Source organism: Papaver somniferum, chromosome 3 (genome assembly GCF_003573695.1).
Source record: "Papaver somniferum cultivar HN1 chromosome 3, ASM357369v1, whole genome shotgun sequence".
In the NCBI taxonomy this organism is placed as follows: Eukaryota; Viridiplantae; Streptophyta; class Magnoliopsida; order Ranunculales; family Papaveraceae; genus Papaver; species Papaver somniferum.
Window position 1 is genome coordinate 47,748,434 of NC_039360.1, and position 25,069 is coordinate 47,773,502.

Below are 25,069 nucleotides of genomic sequence, written 5' to 3' on the forward strand. Positions count from 1 at the left end.
TTGATAAAACTTTCTCTCACTTCCCACCAGCCTTTATATACCAATAGGGTCCAAATAACTCGATTAAATCCGAGTTTATCTCCCTTTTTTCTTCACGTGCAGTTGAGAGATAAATCTCTTTTCTGTTGCTTTGTACGCGTCTTCTGGCAATTTCTTACGCTCCAAACTTCTCCTAATCCTTAAACAAGACTAGATACACTTTACTTCAACGTAAAACTCTCCCAGAATCTCTAAAAATATATTTGAAAACTTCACAGAGAACACGTATTCTGTTTGGACTTTGATCGCTTCTCCCAGCCATTCCAGCCCAAGTTGATCGATAAAATCACTTGCATACGATCTGTTTATTCTTAACAGGCCTAGCCCAATTGATTTCAGGGATTTAATCTCCCTCAAAACTGCCCAGAAATCCAACAGAGAATTATCAGACGTGAACTTAGTTTTCCCGCCAAATTCCATTATTTGAACTTTGAATGTGATGTCCCCTTAACCAGACCTGGTGTCCCTTTAGCAGCTGCTTGGAAATGGGTCACCCCTTAGTAATTAGGTTACCCCTTATCCAAAATCAAGGGTCCATATAGCACGTTTTCTCTGGGGCATTTTCCGCACTTTTTTTCGGGGTTCCTCCGGGGTATTTCTGGGGTACTTCCGGTACACTTCTGGGGCGCTTCCGGCACTCTATCAACGGAGGTTCAAACGCCGCATTTTCAGCCAATTTCGCCGCAAATCCTTATTCTTCTGAAAACACCTACAAATATATAAAATAACCAAATAAGTACAAAAATGGGTGCTAACACTATATACAATTGAGATATATTAGACACATAAATGCGTCTATCAATAGTTGTGCTTGTGCTAAGCATCATAGGTTACCGTTCTCTTTATCAACTTCAGTGAGTGATCGTGTACTCTTTAAGGTTCATAGTGATTTATGGGGGCCTTCTCCAGTTATTTCAAATTCTGGTTTTCGATATTTTCTTTTAATTGTGGATGATTTTTCCATATTTACCTGGATATATTTTTTGCATAATAAAACTCAAGTTTTTAACTGTGTTAAGCACTTTAAAGCTCAAACTGAGAATCGTTTTTCAACAACTCTGAAAATTTTTCAGAGTGATGGTGGTGGAGAATATATTTCTCATTCTTTGCGTGATTTTTCACCGCACATGGTGTCTTACATCAGTTTTCTTGCCCTCACACTCCACAACAAAATGGTGTGTCTGAGCTCAAAATTCGTCATATAGTTGAAACATGCTTGGCTCTTCTTCATCACAGTAACATGCCAAAGTCTTATTGGCCAGAGGCGTTTTCCACAGCTGTTTACCTCATTAATCGAATGCCTTCGTCTGTTCTGGGTGGTTATTCACCGTATTTTAAGTTGTACAATCAGCAGCCTGACTACAACTTTCTTTGTGTCTTTGGTTGCTTATGCTACCCTCATTTAGTTCCGTACAACAAAAACAAATTGGAGTTCAAAACAAAACCATGTGTTTTCATTGGTTACTCTGACCAACACAAGGGATATAAATGTTTTGATTTGAGCAGTAAACGTGTGTATATCTCTCAGAATGTTCTTTTTGATGAGTCTTCTTTTCCTTTCTCTATTACCAATCCTGGTATTTCTCCTGAACCACAATCTCTTTTACCCACCTGGTTTGTTTTACCTCTTGTCACTCCATCTGTTTTACCTCCTTCTCCTATCCCACTAGCTCCATCGAATATTCTTTCGGCCTCCTCTACTACTTCCTTATCCACCAGTAATGATCCTTTCTCACCTCCTCATTCTCCAGTTTCTCCAGCAGCGAGTTCTACTGCATCATCGTCTCCAATTTCTTCTCAGCACGATGATTCCATTGCTTCTCCAACTTCTCAACAGGGTCCTGCTCAACATCCAATGACTACTCGTTTACGTGATGGCATCCGTATCTAGTTAAAATGAATTTACTTGTTGTTACCAAGCATCCTATTGCTTCATGTTTTCTTTATGAGATGCATGAATCTTTTGTCGAACCTAAATCCTACAGTGAAGCTAGCAATATTTGAGAGATGAACATCATGCTCTCCAAATTAATGACACTTGGTCATATGTTCCGCGACAACCCCATATGAATGTTATCGGTTGCAAATGGGTCTATCGGATTAAGCGCAAATCAGATGGTAGGATTGATCGTCGCAAGTCTCGTTTAGTTACAAAGGGGTATACTCAACAGTTTGGTATTGATTATGACGAAACCTTCAGTCCAGTTATTAAGCCTGTTACTATTCGTTTGGTCTTGAGTATTGTTGTATCCTGTTATTGGCCTATTCGTCAGTTAGATGTTAAAAATGCATTTTTGCGTGGTTTCTTGAATCAAGAGGTCTACATGTCTCAGCCTCCAGGATTTGTTGATAAGAGATATCTCAATCATGTTTGCAAGTTGAATAAAGCCATATATGGGCTCAAACAGGCGCCTAGGCCTTGGTTTCAACGGTTTACTTCTTACCTTGCTGAATTGGGATTTGTTGCTTCCAAGTCTGATGCTTATCTGTTTGTTCGAAAATCTTCCACTGGTGTTATGTTACTTCTTTTATATGTGGATGATATAATTGTTACAGGGTCTGATTCTCATTATTTTTCTCAATTGTTAGTGGCTCTCAAGCAACAATTTTCAATGACAGATTTGGGTGATCTACATTTTTTTCTTAGTATTGAGGCACATAGGTCTTCTTCTGGTCTTCATCTGTCTCAAACCCGATATACTCTTGACATTCTTCAGCATGTGGATTTATTAACTGCGAAGCCAGTTTCCACTCCAATTGTCGTGGGTGAAAAAATGTCAGCTCATGATGGTACCTTGTTTCCTGATGCTACGTTACATCACAGTTTAGTAGGTGCATTGCAGTATTTAACAATGACCAGACCGGATATCACTTATGCTGTCAATCAGGTTTGTCAGTTTATGCATGCTCCCGCTGACATTCACTTTCTTGCGGTAAAGAGAATTCTTCGCTATCTCAAAGGCACATTAGGAAAGGGTTTATTTTTCAGACCATCATCCAGTTTTCAAGTCTCTGGTAGCTCTTCTGATACAGTTTATGCATATAGTGATGTTGATTGGGCTGGTAACCCTGATGATCGTCGTTCCACAGCTGGCACTTGTGTTTTTGTTGGTCCTAATTTAATCTCTTGGTCTTCAAAGAAACATCCTACAGTTTCTCGTTCCAGCACTGAGGCTGAATACCGTGCCTTAGCTCTTGCTGCAGCTGAAGTTATTTGGATATTGTATCTCTTGAATGATTTAGGCTTATACATCAAGCTACCACCTATTCTGTTTTGTGACAACATCAGTGCTACTTACATGGCTTCTAATCCTGTCATGCATTCTCGTGCTAAACCTATTGATATTGACTATCATTTTGTTCGAGAACGTGTTGTTCATGGCTCTTTAATTGTTCGTTACATGCCTACTCAACATCATCTTGCAGACTTATTTACTAAAGGACTTCTCAAGTCAATATTTCATTACCTATCATCCAAGCTTTCACTTCAGGATACTCCACGTTCAGCTTGCGGGGTGGGGTGGGGGTGGGGGGGGGGTGTTAACGCAGAGTATAGACGGTGTAACTTAGGACTACTCTGTCATCTATATATCGTATTGTATCTTAGTGTATCTCTTTGTTTACTTGCCTAAAGGGCTACTGTGTAACTCTTGATTAATATAAATACATGTCCTCAAACCCTGTTTAGGGTTAAGAGTGATCAAAACCTATCACCCTTTACCACTTTGATCCAACAATTTCAATTCAAACAACGCTCTAACATCAGTACCAGGGCTTAATAATGCAACAAATAACGACACAAACTCCTTGTAAGCTGCAGTTTAGCCGTCCGGAAAAAAGCATATACCCCATTCATAGCCACCAACAGTGAATGTAAAACTATTGATGAATTTACCAACTCCAATTCCCTTTGATAAAGAATACCCTCTGATCACATACTCATGAGAACCATTCACAGTCTCATTTATGAACTTTGACGAAGTATCAAGAATATTAGATTTTGAATATTTTGGTTTTGTTGCTGTTGTACCCATTGATTCTCTAGATGATGAAATCAAACTTAACAATATCTTCTTCTTTCTCAAACCTCTTGTGTCGATTACTGCAAAAACCTTAAATTTCCAGAACCAAAACTCTTTGACATTCCAATTTCAAAGGAAGAGAAGAGATATTGGAGTGTTTTTAGGAAAAAGTAGAATGGATTAAGGATTTTGATTGCACTAAGGAAAGAAAGTGATAGTCGGTACTAAAATAACTTGCCTTTTTGAGCGGAGTCATCGATCTTTGATGCATACCGTTGATGCTCCTCGAGATGGCAGCACCCCACTATACCAGTCTTCACTAAATGAAATTTTTCGAAAATTTGAAATTTATATACTCTCTCGGATCCATTTTAGATGATGTTTTTGAAGTTTTCACGCAGATTAAGAAATGAAGAGAGATATGAATATTTTCCATCTATACTCTTAAAAAAGTCTTCAAACATTAATTGCTATTAGTGCATTAAAAAAATAACTTATAGTTCCAAGAAAAAAAGTTAAATAACTCTAAAACATCATCTAAAATGGAACAGAGGGAGTACAAAAGAGATTTCTTAAAAAAAAGAAAGAGGAAGAAACATAAATTTTTTTATCGAGTCCCCAATGACCCAATATTACAGGATTTGATATGGAAGGTAAAATTAACGTGCTCCATTATGAGATAATCAGCCTCCCTATCCGTTTCGGCTCCCTTGGTTGGTTCTTCGTGAGACTCGCTGGTAGTCTAGCACGACAACCTGTTCAAAGTAATGTGGTAGTACGTTGTTGGGCTTCCAACTAGTTTCTTGTAGTAGTCTTTATTAAGTTATTTTATAAAAAAACAATAAACAAAAGAGATTAATAGTTTAACTATTGTTTTTCTTTATTGATCCAAAAATCGGTATAAGGAGAGAAATTGTCGTAAAATCGATATAACAACTTGATCTAGGGCTAAGCAATTTGCAGAGCCATTTTTCATCCAATTAATAGACCGACAAGACCATAAAGATTTTTATTGTAAAAAGAACTTACGTAATGTCTAAAATAACAATTATTTGTCCATTGAATACAAGGAAATGGATCATTGATTTTTTTTATTAGAAGCTCGTTATCTGATTCAAAAATTACTTTTCCACAACGAAAATGATATATGACACCCATTTTTCATGCACCCAATGCACCTACTCTTAGTTGGCATCCACGTATGCAGCCAAACTGGTTTATCTCTTTTCTTTATCTTTTTAGTTCAGATCTAATTTCTTTTTCTCAAACAGAAAATTCAATTAACATCCCAACGGTGAAAACCATGTCAATAAAATTTTACATATAAGATGGGTAATATAGATTTTTACACATAGATGAAAGAAATTTAACAGAGCAAACGAACAAAAAAAAAGAAAAAAAATTCAATTTTTCTTGCCAGAAATTTTTCCATTTAGTGTACTATTCTTTAATGGCAGAAGTTCTCAAAACATAAAAGAAAGAAGAAAAACTATTTCTCCTGTTTGAACTCTACCTTATTAATTTGTCAAATATTCATCAAACATTTGAAGTTGTAAATACAATGAACCTAGACCCTATTTTTCTCAGTCAAGTTGGAAAACAATTCACCCATAAAATCAAAACCCACCCTTGACAAAATCTAAATGTTGTCATTTTCGATTAAGTTTTGATCCAGAAACTGAAAGACTAAACCTGACCATAAATTTTGAATGATTTCTCCTTACCCTTATATAACTTGATCTATCAAGGGTTTGTTTTCTGGAAAAATGATATTTTTCGTAATCGGATCATGATTCATGACTGGATCGTATGATTTCTTTTTTCCAATTTTTCCCATTACATCTTCCCAAAACTTCCAATAGAGAACTGAGAACTCATGAAAGTGACGGTCAAAACATGAATAAGAAAGTGATGCAGGGGAAAGGTTTTCACGTGGATGCCACCTAAGGGTGGGTGCACTGGGCGCACCAAAAATGGGTGCCATAAATCACGGTTGCACAACGATCCCTTGAGATGTCCCAGCTGACTGGTTTCTTCAATGTCGTACACTCCAATTTCTCGACTTCATGATCAGCATGCAATCCTCCATCAGAGTATTGTCTTTGGCTCCAAAGTATGACCCTGCACAATCATGAAAAATCATATCAATGCCAGCTTTACCAATTTCCTCTTTAAATAGTGCATCTGTATTTATCTTCATATAATCTGCGTCAGGTGGATCCCAAGTATGGGGCTGAAAACCTTATAACACATTTCGACGAGTTAAAGCAACAACTGGGTCAGGCATTGCATTGGTTGGTGAGCATCTTAATTTTTTCGATACTCTGAATTTTGTTTGGTTTAGTATTCTAGAAAATGGAAGCACATTTATCTGTCCATATCATCCAGGTGGTTATCGTTGGTATATACAAATTATGTTCCAGTTGATGAGAAGAAACACCTGCAGAAGAAGGTCTTATAGAACACCAGCTTATAACCCAATAAACAAGGTATTAATGTATTATGAACAAACATAGTATTAGAGACTTTAATACTAACTCTAACCAAACAGATCTTGCATGTGGACACTCAATAAACAAATGTTAAATTGATTCAGTATTTGCATTATATAAGCTACAATGCAAATCTATGTCATACTTACATCTGAAAATTTTGTCTCTAGTATAAAAAAATATTCCTAGCTAAGAAAATTTCATATGAAAAGCTTAGTTCTATGAGAGAGTTAGTTTTCCAAAGGGCTTACCAGATATTAGTTGTGACTGTGACTGAATATTCATCAAATTGTTATAAGCACTTTTCACAGAGAAACATCCTTTATTACTGGGCATCCATATTAAGGTGTCTTCATCTTGTCTAAAAGAATATTCATATCTAGAATTTTGGTAGCAGTGTCTGCAGGATTTTTTTTTTTTTTGGATCAGACGCACATTCCAATTTATAGTGTTAGGAAGAAACAACTCACAAACAAAAGTATAAGCAGGATACAAAGCAACATACATAGGCAACAACTTCAGGTGGTTTTTGTAGTCCAACAATCCATTTATCTAGCAAAATGCATACCTTAGTATCACATCTTACTGACCAACAAGAGGAAGTCATGACGGTGTCTGTACCTTTGTAGATGCCCATCCATATCCAAGAACACTTTTTATTTATTTATCAATTTTGTCTTTCTGAAGAAAATCCTTGTCATTTGAGTATTGGTTTTCTAAACTATAACCCATAACTTATTTGAACCTTTACAAGATTTCCAAGCAAGCTTGGTAACTAAATCTTGGTTAAAGATCCCAAGATTTATGAATGCAAGGCTTCCTTAAGATTTAGAGACACATAGACTCATCTAAGATATAGGATTCACGTACGTACACTAGATTGGTAGTAGGCGCAGGGATACTGAGGAAACTAAGTAACTTGGAGTTAGTTTACTTGGTCTCAACTATACGAAGTTGTAGAATATTTGTTTAGCATCTTAATTCTGAGAGTATTCAAAACTGGACTAGGTCCCGAGGTTTTTCTGCATTTTTGGTTTCCGCATTAACAAAATCTTGTTGTGTGCTCTTAGTTTACTTTCGGCATTATAATTATTGTTTTAGTTATAATAAAGTAATTACACTTGTACGTTAATCCAACACTTGGGTTTGATCCTAATAGTTAGGTTCGGTTTCTATACTTATTTTATATACCTGGTGTCACCTTGTTAATAAGTAATCTCCATGAGAATACTTGTCTGAATTAGATTACACATGGTGTGTCTTAAATAGGTTGATATCGAAAAGATTATGGTGTACTTGATACCCTCCTTGTTTTAATTGGTAACAGAGCAGACAAACACAATAAGATCTAACAATCTGTATTGGGTGCGATCCAACCAATAAAACTTGAGTCAAAGTAAGATTAAGCGAAAGCAAAGAAAAGACTCAATTAACATTGAAAACGCAGGGATACCAAATACACCATACTTTTTCATTCGGCAACCTGTATAGACAAAACTTAACATAATTGCAAGTAGACCAACTTAATGATCCTTGACAATGTGTATAGAGTTAATATCTCAACCTCTACTCAATCAGTATGTATATAGGCACAAGGTTCGTGAACCTGATTTTTAAGAAAAGTACTTGGACGATCTCAAAAATCAATATCTAAGATCAATCTAGTCGTATCCAAATAATCCAATCAGAATTCTTCCAAGTTGTTTAACTTGTTATCTATCTTTCAAGATACGAATTCTACAAGAAACTAGTCTCGTAATCGATTACAATTAAGTGGACCTATCTGCTTAGATTGAATACGTACAAACCTGTATAAATCCAATTATAAAGATAAACAATATAATGCGGAAAAGGAAAAACACAAAATACCAGAAATTTTGTTAACGAGGAAACCACAATAACAGAAAAACCATATGACCTCGTCCAGATTGAACGCCACACTGTAGTAAGCCGCTACAGATACTAGCCTACTATCAAACTTCGGACTGGAATGTTGTGGAGATCGAATCCACCCTCCAAGCTATTCATTTACAGTCGCGCTTCTTATATCTGTTGAACCTTGGAAGGTTATACACACTTGATTCCCTTAGCTGGCGTCATTTACAGCCTAAGAGTTGCTTCAGGCGAAGTGAAGACTTTTGATACCAATCTGCTTCTAACAAATAAGCCTATTTGATTTATATTTATATCAAAGATCAAGGTATGGAAATATGTTTGCCATAACAAGCTAGAAAACCTCACGAATCCAGAACTTACGACTCCCGAAGAGTAGCCTAGATTCTTAACCACCTCTCAAGAACAATCGTCGGAAGATCAATTAAGATCAGTATTTAGATTTCTATATTGAGGAATCACAAAGTCTGAGACAAAGAGAACTTTGTGACTACTATCTATCTTGCCTGAAAGAGATTACGAAAACTTCGATAACAGAAAAGAAAGATCAGGATTCATGAACTATCAAGGTAAAGATAGTCGGACATGGCTTCATGAATCCCCAGGCGAAGTTTTTTTAGTTGTAGACCTAAAAGGTCAATAGAGGCGACTCTAAAATCAACTAGGACACAAAGAGTCAGGTTTTGGTTTTCTCAGTTGACAAAAATGTTCTATTTATAGTTTTCAAAGACCAGGGTTAGATTAAAATTCAAGATTGATAACTTGAGAATCAAGCAAAAAAAAATAGTTCTTCAAACTACAACAAAAGACTATACACATAGGTTCGGTTAGACCGGTTTAGTAACCATGTATAATGATTGTTCGGTTTGAAAAGTTAGCCAAAGAACTAAAAGCTACTTGATGTTCATTTAAACATCTAAGAAATTAATCATGATTCAAGCACCCAAGTGTTTTAATAAATCAATGAAGTGTTTGAGAGAGTTCTATCACTGCTAAACCTATTAAAATAATTAGTCTTTGAGCATCTGCTAAACATTTTCATGATAGTAGGTACAACGGTTCGCGAACTGTAAGGCTTGTTCACAAGTCAAGGTGTAACGGTTCGTGAACCAAATTCGCCAACCCTACTAGACTACGGAACTCAGTTGACCCAAGTTCGTGAACTGGGTTCGTCAATTGCTAGCCAATTAATCCAACCTGTAAAATTCAGTTCACTAAGGTTCGTCAACCAGGTTCGTGAACTGTTCCCAACTGAACTTATGGTTTGTGAACTGGTTCACCAACCTTCTTAAATCTCGGATATCTATGGTTTGGAAACTTAGTTCGCCAACCTACCCTGAGTAGAAATTCAGTAAGTTCATATATCTCTCTTTTGATGATTGAATTGAAATATTCCCAAGTGATATAATCATTTGCATGGGCAATTTTCAATTGATCCACAAACTAATTCATATAACTGATATTGTTAAGGACCTTTGAACATCCAATCGCTAAATCATATTTCGAGATTTCTCACAAGACAAGCTTGACTTGAAACATCTTGTTTGTGAATCTACTATAAGTGATACGACATAGTCTCAATAGATAGAATTATGGTATAGTGGGTAAAATAAAATGGCTCATTTTTCACATACATGATACGGAAGTTTTCCAAAATGTCTTCGTCGATCTTTAGTCTTCAAGGGTGATCTCTGATACTCAACTCCAATTCTAACCTATCCGAAACTTGACTTAGTAGATTATAAATCAAGATATAGTTTTGATCACCTAACATTGACAACAATCTTGATCAAGTTCGGAATATACTTTTGATATTATCTTTAATGAGTCCAAAGGATCTCATAATGAGTTAAAACTAAGTCATGCATGCATGTATGATGACTCGAACAAAAACCCTTATAGGGATTATGCAAGTCTTGTGAATATGTTAACCTCCAAGTTGAAACAGGTATGTGAGAAATTTCTTACTTGCAAAAATCACCTAAGTATGTCTCTTGGAAGAGAAAAGAATGACCGTAGTTTGTATCCTGATAAAGCAGTTTGGAGAAGAATAATCGATGAATATTTGCTTGGTAAAATCGAGTTGGGCGGAAAAATTTGAAAACCCAGTTTCTTGAGTAGAGTATCAGGAAGTCGAAGCTTTCGAAGAGGGCTGAAATCCGGTTCATTGGAAGTTTAAATTTTCCGATCCATCACATTTCCTTGCCAGAATAAGCAGAAGTATTGTGCAGAATTGATAAATCACCATTCGTATGGGTATATGCTTAAGAATCAGATAACCAGTGAGTTGAAGAATCATTATTTGCAGAACCATATGTAACATGCATACCTGTAAAAGCTTGTTGTACTTCAGCAACATTGGCACCAGAAGTAGTAAGAGAAGTATTGTTGTTGGTGTGGTTTGTAGGATCTATAAAAAGCTGCCTTTTTCCCCCCTCATCAATAAAATGGAAGCAAGACTCTCAAAATGGTCTGGCACTAGTAACTCTGAAGATGGCAGATCTGTGATGATTAGGAAAATAACAAATGAAATTCATGTACATCACATGATCAGTTGTAAACTACCAGAAAGCACAAAGTCAAAAATTAACTCTACTCAACAGAAATATTGGATAAATAAGAAGACAAATATTGGTAAACATTTCATTGCCTAGAGAAGTGTCAATAAAGCAAATGAAGAATGTGGTTTGGGATTCAGAGATCTTGAAGTCTTCAATAGAGCTTTACTGGCAAAATCTTCCTGGAAACTGTGCTCTGGTGATTCTACTATTTGTGGTAGATCTCTAAAAGCTAAGTATTTTCCGGATGGCCAATTTTTCAACATCAAAAACAAGAGTAATTCTACTTGGTCTTGGAGAAGCATCAAATCTGAAATGCAGTTCATTAAAAGATACAGTTGTTGGTATCTGGGAAATGGAAAAAAGATTATGATATGGCAGTATAGATGGATAAAAGGTCTTGACTTACCACCCAGTCCAAAAAATGGTGCAAACCACCATGAGAACTTCACTTATGTGTATCAACTCTTTGATTCAGAGACTGGTGGATGTAACATTAATCTTATTCAATCCTTGTTTGAAGACTCGGATGTAAGGCTTATCCAGAGAATGAAATTTTTTCATAACTATGAAGACAAGCTAGTTGGACGCAGAATATAGATGATGTAACTTAGGACTACTCTGTCATCTATATACCATATTGTATCTTAGTGTATCTCTTTGTTTACTTGCCTAAAGGGCTACTGTGTAACTCTTGATTAATATAAATACATGTCTCAAACCCTGTTTAGGGTTAAGAGTGATCAAAACCTATTACCCTTTACCACTTTGATCCAACAATTTCAATTCAAACAACGCTCTAACATCAGTACCAGGGCTTAATAATGCAACAAATAACGATACAAACTCCTTGTAAGCTGCAGTTTAGCCGTCCGGAAAAAAGCATATACCCCATTCATAGCCACCAACAGTGAATGTAAAACTATTGATGAATTTACCAACTCCAATTCCCTTTGATAAAGAATACCCTCTGATCACATACTCATGAGAACCATTCACAGTCTCATTTATGAACTTTGACGAAGTATCAAGAATATTAGATTTTGAATATTTTGGTTTTGTTGCTGTTGTACCCATTGATTCTCTAGATGATGAAATCAAACTTAACAATATCTTCTTCTTTCTCAAACCTCTTGTGTCGATTACTGCAAAAACCTTAAATTTCCAGAACCAAAACTCTTTGACATTCCAATTTCAAAGGAAGATAAGAGATATTGGAGTGTTTTTAGGAAAAAGTAGAATGGATTAAGGATTTTGATTGCACTAAGGAAAGAAAGTGATAGTCGGTACTAAAATAACTTGCCTTTTTGAGCGGAGTCATCGATCTTTGATGCATACCGTTGATGCTCCTCGAGATGGCAGCACCCCACTATACCAGTCTTCACTAAATGAAATTTGTCGAAAATTTGAAATTTATATACTCTCTCGGTTCCATTTTAGATGATGTTTTTGGAATTTTCACGCAGATTAAGAATTGGAGAGAGATATGAAGATTTTCCATCTATACTCTTAAAAATATCTTCAAACATTAATTGCTATCAATGCATTAAAAAAACAACTTATAGTTCCAATAAAAAAAGTTAAATAACTCTAAAACATCATATAAAATGGAACAGAGGGTGTACAAAAGAGATTTCATAAAAAAAAGAGGAAGAAACAATAATTTTTTTTTATCGAGTCCCCAATGACCCAATATTACAGGATTTGATATGGAAGGTAAAATTAACTTGCTCCATTATGAGATAATCAGCCTCCCTATCCGTTTCGGCTCCCTTGGTTGGTTCTTCGTGAGACTCGCTGGTAGTCTAGCACGACAACATGTTCAAAGTAATGTGGTAGTACGTTGTTGGATCTCATTTTGGTGGGCTTCCAACTAGTTTCTTGTAGTAGTCTTTATTAAGTTATTTTATAAGAAAACAATAAACAAAAGAGATTAATAGTTTAACTATTGTTTTTCTTTATTGATCAAAAAATCGGTATAAGGAGAGAAATTGTCGTAAAATCGATATAACAACTTGATCTAGGGCTAAGCAATTTGCAGAGCCATTTTTCATCCAATTAATAGACCGACAAGACCATAAAGATTTTTATTGTAAAAAGAACTTACGTAATGTCTAAAATAACAATTATTTGTCCATTGAATACAAGGAAATGGATCATTGAATTTTTTTTATTAGAAGCTCGTTCTCTGATTCAAAAATTACTTTTCCACAACGAAAATGATATATGACACCCATTTTTCATGCACCCAATGTACCCATTCTTAGTTGGCATCCACGTGTGCATCCAAACTGGTTTATCTCTTTTCTTTATCTTTTTAGTTCAGATCTAACTTCTTTTTCTCAAACAGAAGATTCAATTAACATCCCAACGGTGAAAACCATGTCAATAAAATTTTACATATAAGATGGATAGTATAGATTTTTACACATAGATGAAAGAAATTTAACGGAGCAAACGAACAAAAAAAAGAAAAAAAATTCAATTTTTCTTGCCGGAAATTTTTCCATTTAGTGTACTATTCTTTAATGGCAGAAGTTATCAAAACATAAAAGAAAGAAGAAAAACTATTTCTCCTGTTTGAATACCTTATTAATTTGTCAAATATTCATCAGACATTTGAAGTTGTAAATACAATGAAACTAGACCCTATTTTTCTCAGTCAAGTTGGAAAACAATTTACCCATAAAATCAAAACCCACCCTTGACAAAATCTAAAAGATGTCATTTTCGATTAAGTTTTGATCCAGAAACTGAAAGACTAAACCTGACCATAAATTTTGAATGATTTCTCCTTACCCTTATATAACTTGATCTCTCATGGGTTTGTTTTCTGGAAAAATGATATTTTTCGTAATCGGATCATGATTCATGACTGGATCGTATGATTTCTTTTTTCCAATTTTTCCCATTACATCTTCCCAAAACTTCCAATAGAGAACTAAGAACTCATGAAAGTGACGGTCAAAACATGAATAAGAAAGTGATGCAGGGGAAAGGTTTTCACGTGGATGCCACCTAAGGGTGGGTGCACTGGGCGCACCAAAAATGGGTGCCATAAATCACGGTTGCACAACGATCCCTTGAGATGTCCCAGCTGACTGGTTTCTTCAATGTCGTACACTCCAATTTCTCGACTTCATGATCAGCATGCAATCCTCCATCAGAGTATTGTCTTTGGCTCCAAAGTATGACCCTGCACAATCATGAAAAATCATATCAATGCCAGCTTTACCAATTTCCTTTTTAAATAGTGCATCTGTATTTATCTTCATATAATCTGCGTCAGGTGGATCCCAAGTATGGGGTTGAAAACCTTATAACACATTTCGACGAGTTAAAGCAACAACTGGGTCAGGCATTGCATTGGTTGGTGAGCATCTTAATTTTTTCGATACTCTGAATTTTGTTTGGTTTAGTATTCTAGAAAATGGAAGCACATTTATCTGTCCATATCATCCAGGTGGTTATCGTTGGTATATACAAATTATGTTCCAGTTGATGAGAAGAAACACCTGCAGAAGAAGGTCTTATAGAACACCAGCTTATAACCCAATAAACAAGGTATTAATGTATTATGAACAAACATAGTATTAGAGACTTTAATACTAACTCTAACCAAACAGATCTTGCATGTGGACACTCAATAAACAAATGTTAAATTGATTCAGTATTTGCATTATATAAGCTACAATGCAAATCTATGTCATACTTACATCTGAAAATTTTGTCTCTAGTATAAAAAAATATTCCTAGCTAAGAAAATTTCATATGAAAAGCTTAGTTCTATGAGAGAGTTAGTTTTCCAAAGGGCTTACCAGATATTAGTTGTGACTGTGACTGAATATTCATCAAATTGTTATAAGCACTTTTCACAGAGAAACATCCTTTATTACTGGGCATCCATATTAAGGTGTCTTCATCTTGTCTAAAAGAATATTCATATCTAGAATTTTGGTAGCAGTGTCTGCAGGATTTTTTTTTTTTTTGGATCAGACGCACATTCCAATTTATAGTGTTAGGAAGAAACAACTCACAAACAAAAGTATAAGCAGGATACAAAGCAACATACATAGGCAACAACTTCAGGTGGTTGTTGTAGTCCAACAATCCATTTATCTAGCAAAATGCATACCTTAGTATCACATCTTACTGACCAACAAGAGGAAGTCATGACGGTGTCTGTACCTTTGTAGATGCCCATCCATATCCAAGAACACTTTTTATTTATTTATCAATTTTGTCTTTCTGAAGAAAATCCTTGTCATTTGAGTATTGGTTTTCTAAACTATAACCCATAACTTATTTGAACCTTTACAAGATTTCCAAGCAAGCTTGGTAACTAAATCTTGGTTAAAGATCCCAAGATTTATGAATGCAAGGCTTCCTTAAGATTTAGAGACACATAGACTCATCTAAGATATAGGATTCACGTACGTACACTAGATTGGTAGTAGGCGCAGGGATACTGAGGAAACTAAGTAACTTGGAGTTAGTTTACTTGGTCTCAACTATACGAAGTTGTAGAATATTTGTTTAGCATCTTAATTCTGAGAGTATTCAAAACTGGACTAGGTCCCGAGGTTTTTCTGCATTTTTGGTTTCCGCATTAACAAAATCTTGTTGTGTGCTCTTAGTTTACTTTCGGCATTATAATTATTGTTTTAGTTATAATAAAGTAATTACACTTGTACGTTAATCCAACACTTGGGTTTGATCCTAATAGTTAGGTTCGGTTTCTATACTTATTTTATATACCTGGTGTCACCTTGTTAATAAGTAATCTCCATGAGAATACTTGTCTGAATTAGATTACACATGGTGTGTCTTAAATAGGTTGATATCGAAAAGATTATGGTGTACTTGATACCCTCCTTGTTTTAATTGGTACCAGAGCAGACAAACACAATAAGATCTAACAATCTGTATTGGGTGCGATCCAACCAATAAAACTTGAGTCAAAGTAAGATTAAGCGAAAGCAAAGAAAAGACTCAATTAACATTGAAAACGCAGGGATACCAAATACACCATACTTTTTCATTCGGCAACCTGTATAGACAAAACTTAACATAATTGCAAGTAGACCAACTTAATGATCCTTGACAATGTGTATAGAGTTAATATCTCAACCTCTACTCAATCAGTATGTATATAGGCACAAGGTTCGTGAACCTGATTTTTAAGAAAAGTACTTGGACGATCTCAAAAATCAATATCTAAGATCAATCTAGTCGTATCCAAATAATCCAATCAGAATTCTTCCAAGTTGTTTAACTTGTTATCTATCTTTCAAGATACGAATTCTACAAGAAACTAGTCTCGTAATCGATTACAATTAAGTGGACCTATCTGCTTAGATTGAATACGTACAAACCTGTATAAATCCAATTATAAAGATAAACAATATAATGCGGAAAAGGAAAAACACAAAATACCAGAAATTTTGTTAACGAGGAAACCACAATAACAGAAAAACCATATGACCTCGTCCAGATTGAACGCCACACTGTAGTAAGCCGCTACAGATACTAGCCTACTATCAAACTTCGGACTGGAATGTTGTGGAGATCGAATCCACCCTCCAAGCTATTCATTTACAGTCGCGCTTCTTATATCTGTTGAACCTTGGAAGGTTATACACACTTGATTCCCTTAGCTGGCGTCATTTACAGCCTAAGAGTTGCTTCAGGCGAAGTGAAGACTTTTGATACCAATCTGCTTCTAACAAATAAGCCTATTTGATTTATATTTATATCAAAGATCAAGGTATGGAAATATGTTTGCCATAACAAGCTAGAAAACCTCACGAATCCAGAACTTACGACTCCCGAAGAGTAGCCTAGATTCTTAACCACCTCTCAAGAACAATCGTCGGAAGATCAATTAAGATCAGTATTTAGATTTCTATATTGAGGAATCACAAAGTCTGAGACAAAGAGAACTTTGTGACTACTATCTATCTTGCCTGAAAGAGATTACGAAAACTTCGATAACAGAAAAGAAAGATCAGGATTCATGAACTATCAAGGTAAAGATAGTCGGACATGGCTTCATGAATCCCCAGGCGAAGTTTTTTTAGTTGTAGACCTAAAAGGTCAATAGAGGCGACTCTAAAATCAACTAGGACACAAAGAGTCAGGTTTTGGTTTTCTCAGTTGACAAAAATGTTCTATTTATAGTTTTCAAAGACCAGGGTTAGATTAAAATTCAAGATTGATAACTTGAGAATCAAGCAAAAAAAAATAGTTCTTCAAACTACAACAAAAGACTATACACATAGGTTCGGTTAGACCGGTTTAGTAACCATGTATAATGATTGTTCGGTTTGAAAAGTTAGCCAAAGAACTAAAAGCTACTTGATGTTCATTTAAACATCTAAGAAATTAATCATGATTCAAGCACCCAAGTGTTTTAATAAATCAATGAAGTGTTTGAGAGAGTTCTATCAATGCTAAACGTATTAAAATAATTAGTCTTTGAGCATCTGCTAAAAATTTTCAAGATAGTAGGTACAACGGTTCGCGAACTGTAAGGCTTGTTCAAAAGTCAGGGTGTAGCGGTTCGTGAACCAAATTCTCCAACCCTACTAGACTCCGGAACTCAGTTGACCCAAGTTCGTGAACTGGGTTCGTCAATTGCTAGCCAATTAATCCAACCTGTAAAATTCAGTTCACTAAGGTTCGTCAACCAGGTTCGTGAACTGTTCCCAACTGAACTTATGGTTTGCGAACTGGTTCGCCAACCTTCCTAAATCTCGGATATCTATGGTTTGGAAACTTAGTTCGCCAACCTACCTTGAATAGAAAATCAGTAAGTTCGTATATCTATCTTTTGATGATTGAATTGAAATATTCCCAAGTGATATAATCATTTGCATGGGCAATTTTCAATTGATACACAAACTAATTCATAGAACTGATATTGCTAAGGACCTTTGAACATCCAATCGCTAAATAATATTTCGAGATTTCTCACAAGACAAGCTTGACTTGAAACATCTTGTTGTGAATCTACTATAAGTGATACGACATAGTCTCAATAGATAGAATTATGGTATAGTGGGTAAAATAGAATGGTTCATTTTTCATATACATGATACGGAACTTTTCCAAAATGTCTCCGTCGATCTTTAGTCTTCAAGGGTGATCTCTGATACTCAACTACAATTCTAACCTATCCGAAACTTGACTTAGTAGATTATAAATCAAGATATAGTTTTGATCACCTAACATTGACAACAATCTTGATCAAGTTCGGAATATACTTTTGATATTATCTTTAATGAGTCCAAAGGATCTCATAATGAGTTAAAACTAAGTCATGCATGCATGTCTGATGACTCGAACAAAAACCCTTATAGGGATTATGAAAGTCTTGTGAATATGTTAACCTCCAAGTTGAAACAGGCATGTGAGAAATTTCTTACTTGAAAAAATCACCTAAGTATGTCTCTTGGAAGAGAAAAGAATGACCGTAGTTTGTATCCTGATAAAGCAGTTTGGAGAAGAATAATCGATGAATATTTTCTTGGTAAAATCGAGTTGGGCGGAAAAATTTGAAAACCCAGTTTCTTGAGTGGAGTATCAGGAAGTCGATGCTTTCGAAGAGGGCTGAAACCCGGTTCATTGGAAGTTTAAATTTTCCGATCCGTCACATTCTCCTTGTCAGAATAAGCAGAAGTATTGTGCGGAATTGATAAATCACCATTCGTATGGGTATATGCTTAAGAATCAGATAACCAGTGAGTTGAAGAATCATTATTTGCAGAACCATATGTAACATGCATACCTGTAAAAGCTTGTTGTACTTCAGCAACATTGGCACCAGAAGTAGTAAGAGAAGTATTGTTGTTGGTGTGGTTAGTAGGATCTACAAAAAGCTGCCTTTTCCACCCTCATCAATAAAATGGAAGCAAGACTCTCAAAATGGTCTGGCACTAGTAACTCTGAAGATGGAAGATCTGTGATGATTAGGAATGTAACAAATGCAATTCATGTACATCACATGATCAGTTGTAAACTACCAGAAAGCATAATGTCAAAAATTAACTCTACTCAACAGAAATATTGGATAAATAAGAAGACAAATAGCGGTAAACATTTCATTGCCTGGAGAAGTGTCAATAAAGCAAAGGAAGAATGTGGTTTGGGATTCAGAGATCTTGAAGTCTTCAATAGAGCTTTACTGGCAAAATCTGCCTGAAAACTGTGCTCTGGTGATTCTACTATTTGTGGTAGATCTCTAAAAGCTAAATATTTTCCAGATGGCCAAATTTTCAACATCAAAAACAAGAGTAATTCTACTTGGTCTTGGAGAAGCATCAACTCTGAAATGCAGTTCATTAAAAGATACAGTTGTTGGTCTCTGGGAAATGGAAAAAAGATTATGATATGGCAGTATAGATGGATAAAAGGTCTTGACTTACCACCCAGTCCAAAAAATGGTGCAAACCACCATGAGAACTTCACTTATGTGTATCAACTCTTTGATTCAGAGACTGGTGAATGGAACATTAATCTTATTCAATCCTTGTTTGAAGACTCGGATGTAAGGCTTATCCAGAGAATGAAATTTTTTCATAACTATGAAGACAAGCTAGTTGGACTTTAGAAAGAAATGACTCTTTCTCAGTTAAGTCATCTTATAAGAAGATGATGGAGGGAAAACCAGGAAATACTTCAGTTGGCCAAATAATGCAATATATATTCAAGAAGTTGTGGAAACTTCCACTGCTACCAAGAATCAATCAATTTATTTGGATATGTGTGAGAGATATCTTACCAACAAGAGATAAACTAAGTCACTTCATAAAAAGTGAAGATTCAGGTTGTCCTTTATGTAGCCAAGTTGTGGAAGATCCGGATCACTATATTCTAGATTGTCAGTCCTTTTGACTAGTGTGGTTTGCTACACTAGGGATACGTACAAAAAACTCAAGCAACCTAAGAGATTGGTTCTGCACCTGGTTTGACAAACTGATACCTCATCAAATCCAGGAGAAAGAGATATGTCATACTGCCATTGTCGCATGCATGGTGCATTTGGACACTCAGGTGTGATAAAGTTTTCAAAATTTCAATGCTTCTCCAGACGTGATCATCTTTAGATACAAGAAGGAAATCGCTAATTTTGAAGCTAAACCAGCAAAGATCTTTAAACCTACTCTTCCTCAAGATAGAACAAATCTTAGATGGTCTCCACCTCCTAGAGGAGTTCTAAAAATTAATATTGATGGTTCTTTTGTACAAAATAATAATACAGGTTGAATTGGACTAATAGTTCGTGATTTTGCAGGTCAATACCAAGGAGCAAGGTGAAGCTATTTAACTCATGTGTGGAGTCCAGCACAAGCTGAATGTCAGGGTTTATGGGAAGCAACTCAGTGGTCTAAGGAGTAGAACCTTCACAGGGTGGAGTTTGAGATTGACTCAAGATTAGTAGTAGATGCAATCAATAAAGATACGACCTCTTTAGATTGGAGACTTCACAATATGGTATTAGACATCAAAAATTTATTTAGTAGTTTTAGCTTTTGGCATTGTTACTATGTCCCAAAAGATAAAAATAAAGTAGCTGATATTTTATCTAAGCTGGCTAGAACAGAAAGATTAAGCAGTGTTGGTTATATTTTTCTCCTCCTAACTGTATTGCTAAACAATTACAGGAAGATACTCATTTGTAATCACTTATTCTTAATAAATTCATTCTTTAAGTTTCAAAAAAAAGAGGGTTTTTTGAGCTTTGGCTGGTCGGATAACATTTTGAGAGACAAACATTGCATCCAACCATCCCAGTCTCATCTTAGCGAAAGACATCTGACGGATGTAATAGTTGTAAACTATAATCATTATGAATATACATTAATTGAGTTCTGTCATAATTAGGATCATAAATAAAAATTAAATTTAATTAAACAAAAATGATTAAGCATTTTGGCTTTAATTATGTCATTATTCTATTTTTTCATTGTATTATCCATCTGACAAATAAATAAATAAATGAATAACCAAATAATTTCTCAAAGTTAACCATAGAAAAATTCAATTAAATCGAAAAATTAAATGAAAACTAAGTTATCTGAAGGATTGTGCATAAAAAACCAATTATAGAGAAAATCCATGATAACGAGTTTTTTTTTGTTAAATCATGCATCAAAAAGAAAAATAATTTACAAATGATTTATAAATAAAAAATCCTATAGCATACCTAGAAACAAAGAAACAAATCAAAGCACAAATCTGTTTGTAAATGACCTTGGTAATATGAAGATGTTTGGTACAAAGAATCACAACCAACATTTACATTCCTATGAATCAAACCCTTCAATTAATAAACATGTGCAAAGAATCATAGTTACATAACGAGCATGTTTTCTCCTCGACCACGTACACACCATAAATCTGATATATGAAATCACTAAATCGCCATTTCCAAAAAGTTTAGTAGGTATGAGATGGAAAATCAAAGAATGGATAAAAAATCCATTCAGTTGATCTGCATTACCTGAGAATTTGAAGGGTTTCACTAATTTATCTGAAGTGAAAACCAAATACGTATCAGAGATCAATGAATATTTGAGGTAAGTTATTAGTTTTGAGAAAGTTAGTATTTTTAGGAGACAGAAAATATATACTCGCATATATTTTGGACTGAAATATCGTATTTATTTTAATACCTTCTGTGCATACCTTTTTTTTTCTTTCTAATTTTTCACATTTTTATTTTGGAATGATAGGGAAAAAGGAAGGATAGGTAATTGTATATACATGTACGAACCATCCTATATCATAAAATACTAATACAAAATGTGTGAGATTCAGCCTAACCATATTTTGAGGATATATTAGAGGCCAACTATATTATCACTAGAAGCAATAATTAAATTAGAACTTTTTTTGTTAATCTTTTTATCAAACATTAACACTGTATTATAGGTAATTTAGTTAGGTTCAGGGTTCATCATGATAGAGGATAAATGTTACAACGTGTGCAGTTACGACACATGTTATTTCTAGTGATATATAAAATAACATACTAGCGTAATAACCCGTCTTCCTACAAATCTGACACCCAACCCAAGAAAAGTCAATTTGTACCCTCCTTGCAGTTGAAACACCATTCCAAGCAGCTTGAAATTGTCCACTTGTGAAGTTGGTTCTACCACTATCAGAACTAGAGCTAGATCCATCATGATACTGACTATTCTTGAAATTGCTAGTCTTAGATTCTTTTCTTATTACCATTTCCATGAAATCCAAAACAGAATTGACATACGACCACAAAAAGATTTTGATAATCAAATACCCCTGAAGAATCTTGATTTTGATCAATGAGCCATTGCTCGTGATTTGACATTCTTGCTTTGGTTTCAGGAAATGTAAAAGAAGTTTCACGATTTTGAGCAGATATCACAAAATTCACATAATATCTTCCTAATCCATTTACATGTGCATTATGAGATCAGATTCACTACTTGCTGATATATTACCACCAATAGTCTTGATAGTGTGAAGATAAACAAGTACTGGAAGATTTCCCTTCCTAAAATTATGCAGTTGAATCCTTAACATATATTTCAAGAAACTTGTTGCCTAAAACTTGTCTCAAGAAATAACCAAAATTTACGAGTAGAAGAAAGGCCAAGAATATCACTTGAAATTGTTGAAGTAAAAGTTGCTTTCAAACAACTATCAACAAAACAATCTATCTTTCTCCAATAGATCCACTTAGGGTTTGGTCTTGAAACTCCAGGTAACAATATTTATTGTTGGTTATTGATGTCCACCATCAACATATCCATAAAGATAAGTAGAGATCAATGTAAACTCATATTGATCATGCAAAAGCAAATAACTAATTGAATCTAATATTTTTTGTAATAAAATTCGAAATATTGGTAAACGGTAGTGCAAAATGTGTGTTGGTAGAGTTCGCAGCGGAACTTTCACCATTGTGTGTAAGGAAATTCAAGTTCGTAGCGGACGAACTTTCACCATTGTGTGTAGGGACATTCAAATTCGCAGCGGACGGACTCTCTTTATTTCTGTCTAGGTAGGGAGTAAATAATACCTCTTGACCAAGTATAATGACGGGGATTTACCCTTTATCAACTGAGTCGGTTCTGCTTGATGAAATGGATTCCCAACTATCAACCGTAGTAGTTAATATCGAGTGTCGGTATCATATCGTCCGGGTCCGATACACTTATACAAAAGATTACATCGGTTTTTAAAGGTGATACATCATTAATCCTAGAATTTTAAATATTTATAAATGTTTCAGTCTAAAGAATTTGGTGTCATATTATGCATTAATTCCCAAGATCAAAAGCTTCATAGTACAAATTCACTTTCATTCCATTACCTATTCCAAGTAAACCTCGTTAATTTTCACCACTGTCTCAGCCAATTTCAACTCACATCGAAAAGTGAAATAGTTGGAATTTTCTTTACTCAATCGGATTGAGTTTTCAAGCGTACGGAGGAAGAAGAAGATTAGGAGGAATGAATCTGTTTAAAAAAATTCAAATATAAATAATTTATTCTACCAAATTAACCTATATTATCAGTGTATCAGTGAACTCGATATATCAGTTTGTATCGACCAATACAAGTGTTTTTATCGTTCAATCCTTGTATCGCCGATATTTTAGATATCGTAAAGGTTTTTTCCGATACACTATAAAAAACGATAATATCGGCCGCTACAACCGATATTGACTACCTTGCTATAAATTGAGCCAATTACTCCTACTGAGGATTTAGGCCTAGTTACATTTTGTTGATTCTGAAAACCTTGATGTTGATTCGCCATACTTGTGGTTTTAGGCATTAAAATTTCAAGATAAGTTGATGAAATTGCTGAAAATAGATCAGAAATCAAGAACCAGAAAAATTGTTGATAAAGGATAAAATTCTTAAGAAATCTTGATATCAGTAATATGATAAGAATCTAAAGATGTTGACAAGGATGAAGAATCAAAGGATTCTAGTAAAATCAGGAGATATTTCTCGAGAAATTTGGATGCGACCCGCTGTTACCATGAGAAAGGTTGAGAGAAATGATATTATTGAATTTATTACTAATAGGGGGCACCAAATTACTGGGGAGGGTACCAAAATACATAAATGACAAAAAAAAATGTTTTGTTTTATATGAGTTTTGATACCCTTCCCACTAAGTCGGTACCCGCATTAGCAGCCATGAGAATTGCTAGGATGTTAGAAAGTTGTTTGAAACAATATACTAGAACACCGCTGCCACGGTGGGGAGGGTGTTGCATCCTGTTGCGCAACAACACTCTCCTTAGTCTATTTATCCATGAGATATATTGGCTGCCCCAAGCTAAGAGTAGGGTGCCGTTAGTATTTTGTTTTCTTTCATTGATATTGTGCAACGTGTCAGTCATCCATTGACGAAACCTTAGGGTTAATCATTGGTTGTTATAAGCTGTAAGAGAATATTATCTTCTTTTTTATGCTTTAATGAAATAAAATACGTTGGCTGCGTTTCCTAAAGCCATATATTGGCCTGATTCATTGATTCAGGAGGTGTTTACACCAATCCTTCCATTTCTGTTTGTTAATTTGTTGTAGTAATACAACAATTGGCATCAGAGCCGTTTTATCCACAAATTTTGTTTCCAATGACGCTCAAAGATGTTGCTGATAAAGCTGCTGCAAATGAAGCCGCTATCAATCAATTTAGATCGGAACTGAAATCACTTTCCACAGATCTTTCTTCACAGATTGATACTGTGAAGGCTAGTTTCAAGGAACATTTACAGGATAATAATCGAAATCTCATTCAATTACTCAATAAATCCAACATTCATTTTCGATCCAAAGATACAAGTGGTTCACAACACCAGGATGATGATGACAACCCAAATTACTTCCATCAACATCAATCTATCTTTGTCAATCACCACCATCGAATTCCAAAGATCGATTTCCCACGATTTGATGGAGAAAATCCTAGAGGATGGATCCAGAAAAGTGAACGCTATTTTCAACTCAATGACATTGAGGAACACAGGAAGGTTGACATAGATGCTATCTATCT

General features: G+C 35.0%; 1 pseudogene; it reads right to left on the minus strand.

Annotated features, from left to right (window-relative positions):
• Nucleotides 1-4,073, minus strand: part of LOC113359408 — a 16,924-nt pseudogene extending 12,851 nt beyond the window's left edge.
• Between the last annotated feature and the right edge of the window lie 20,996 nt (nucleotides 4,074-25,069).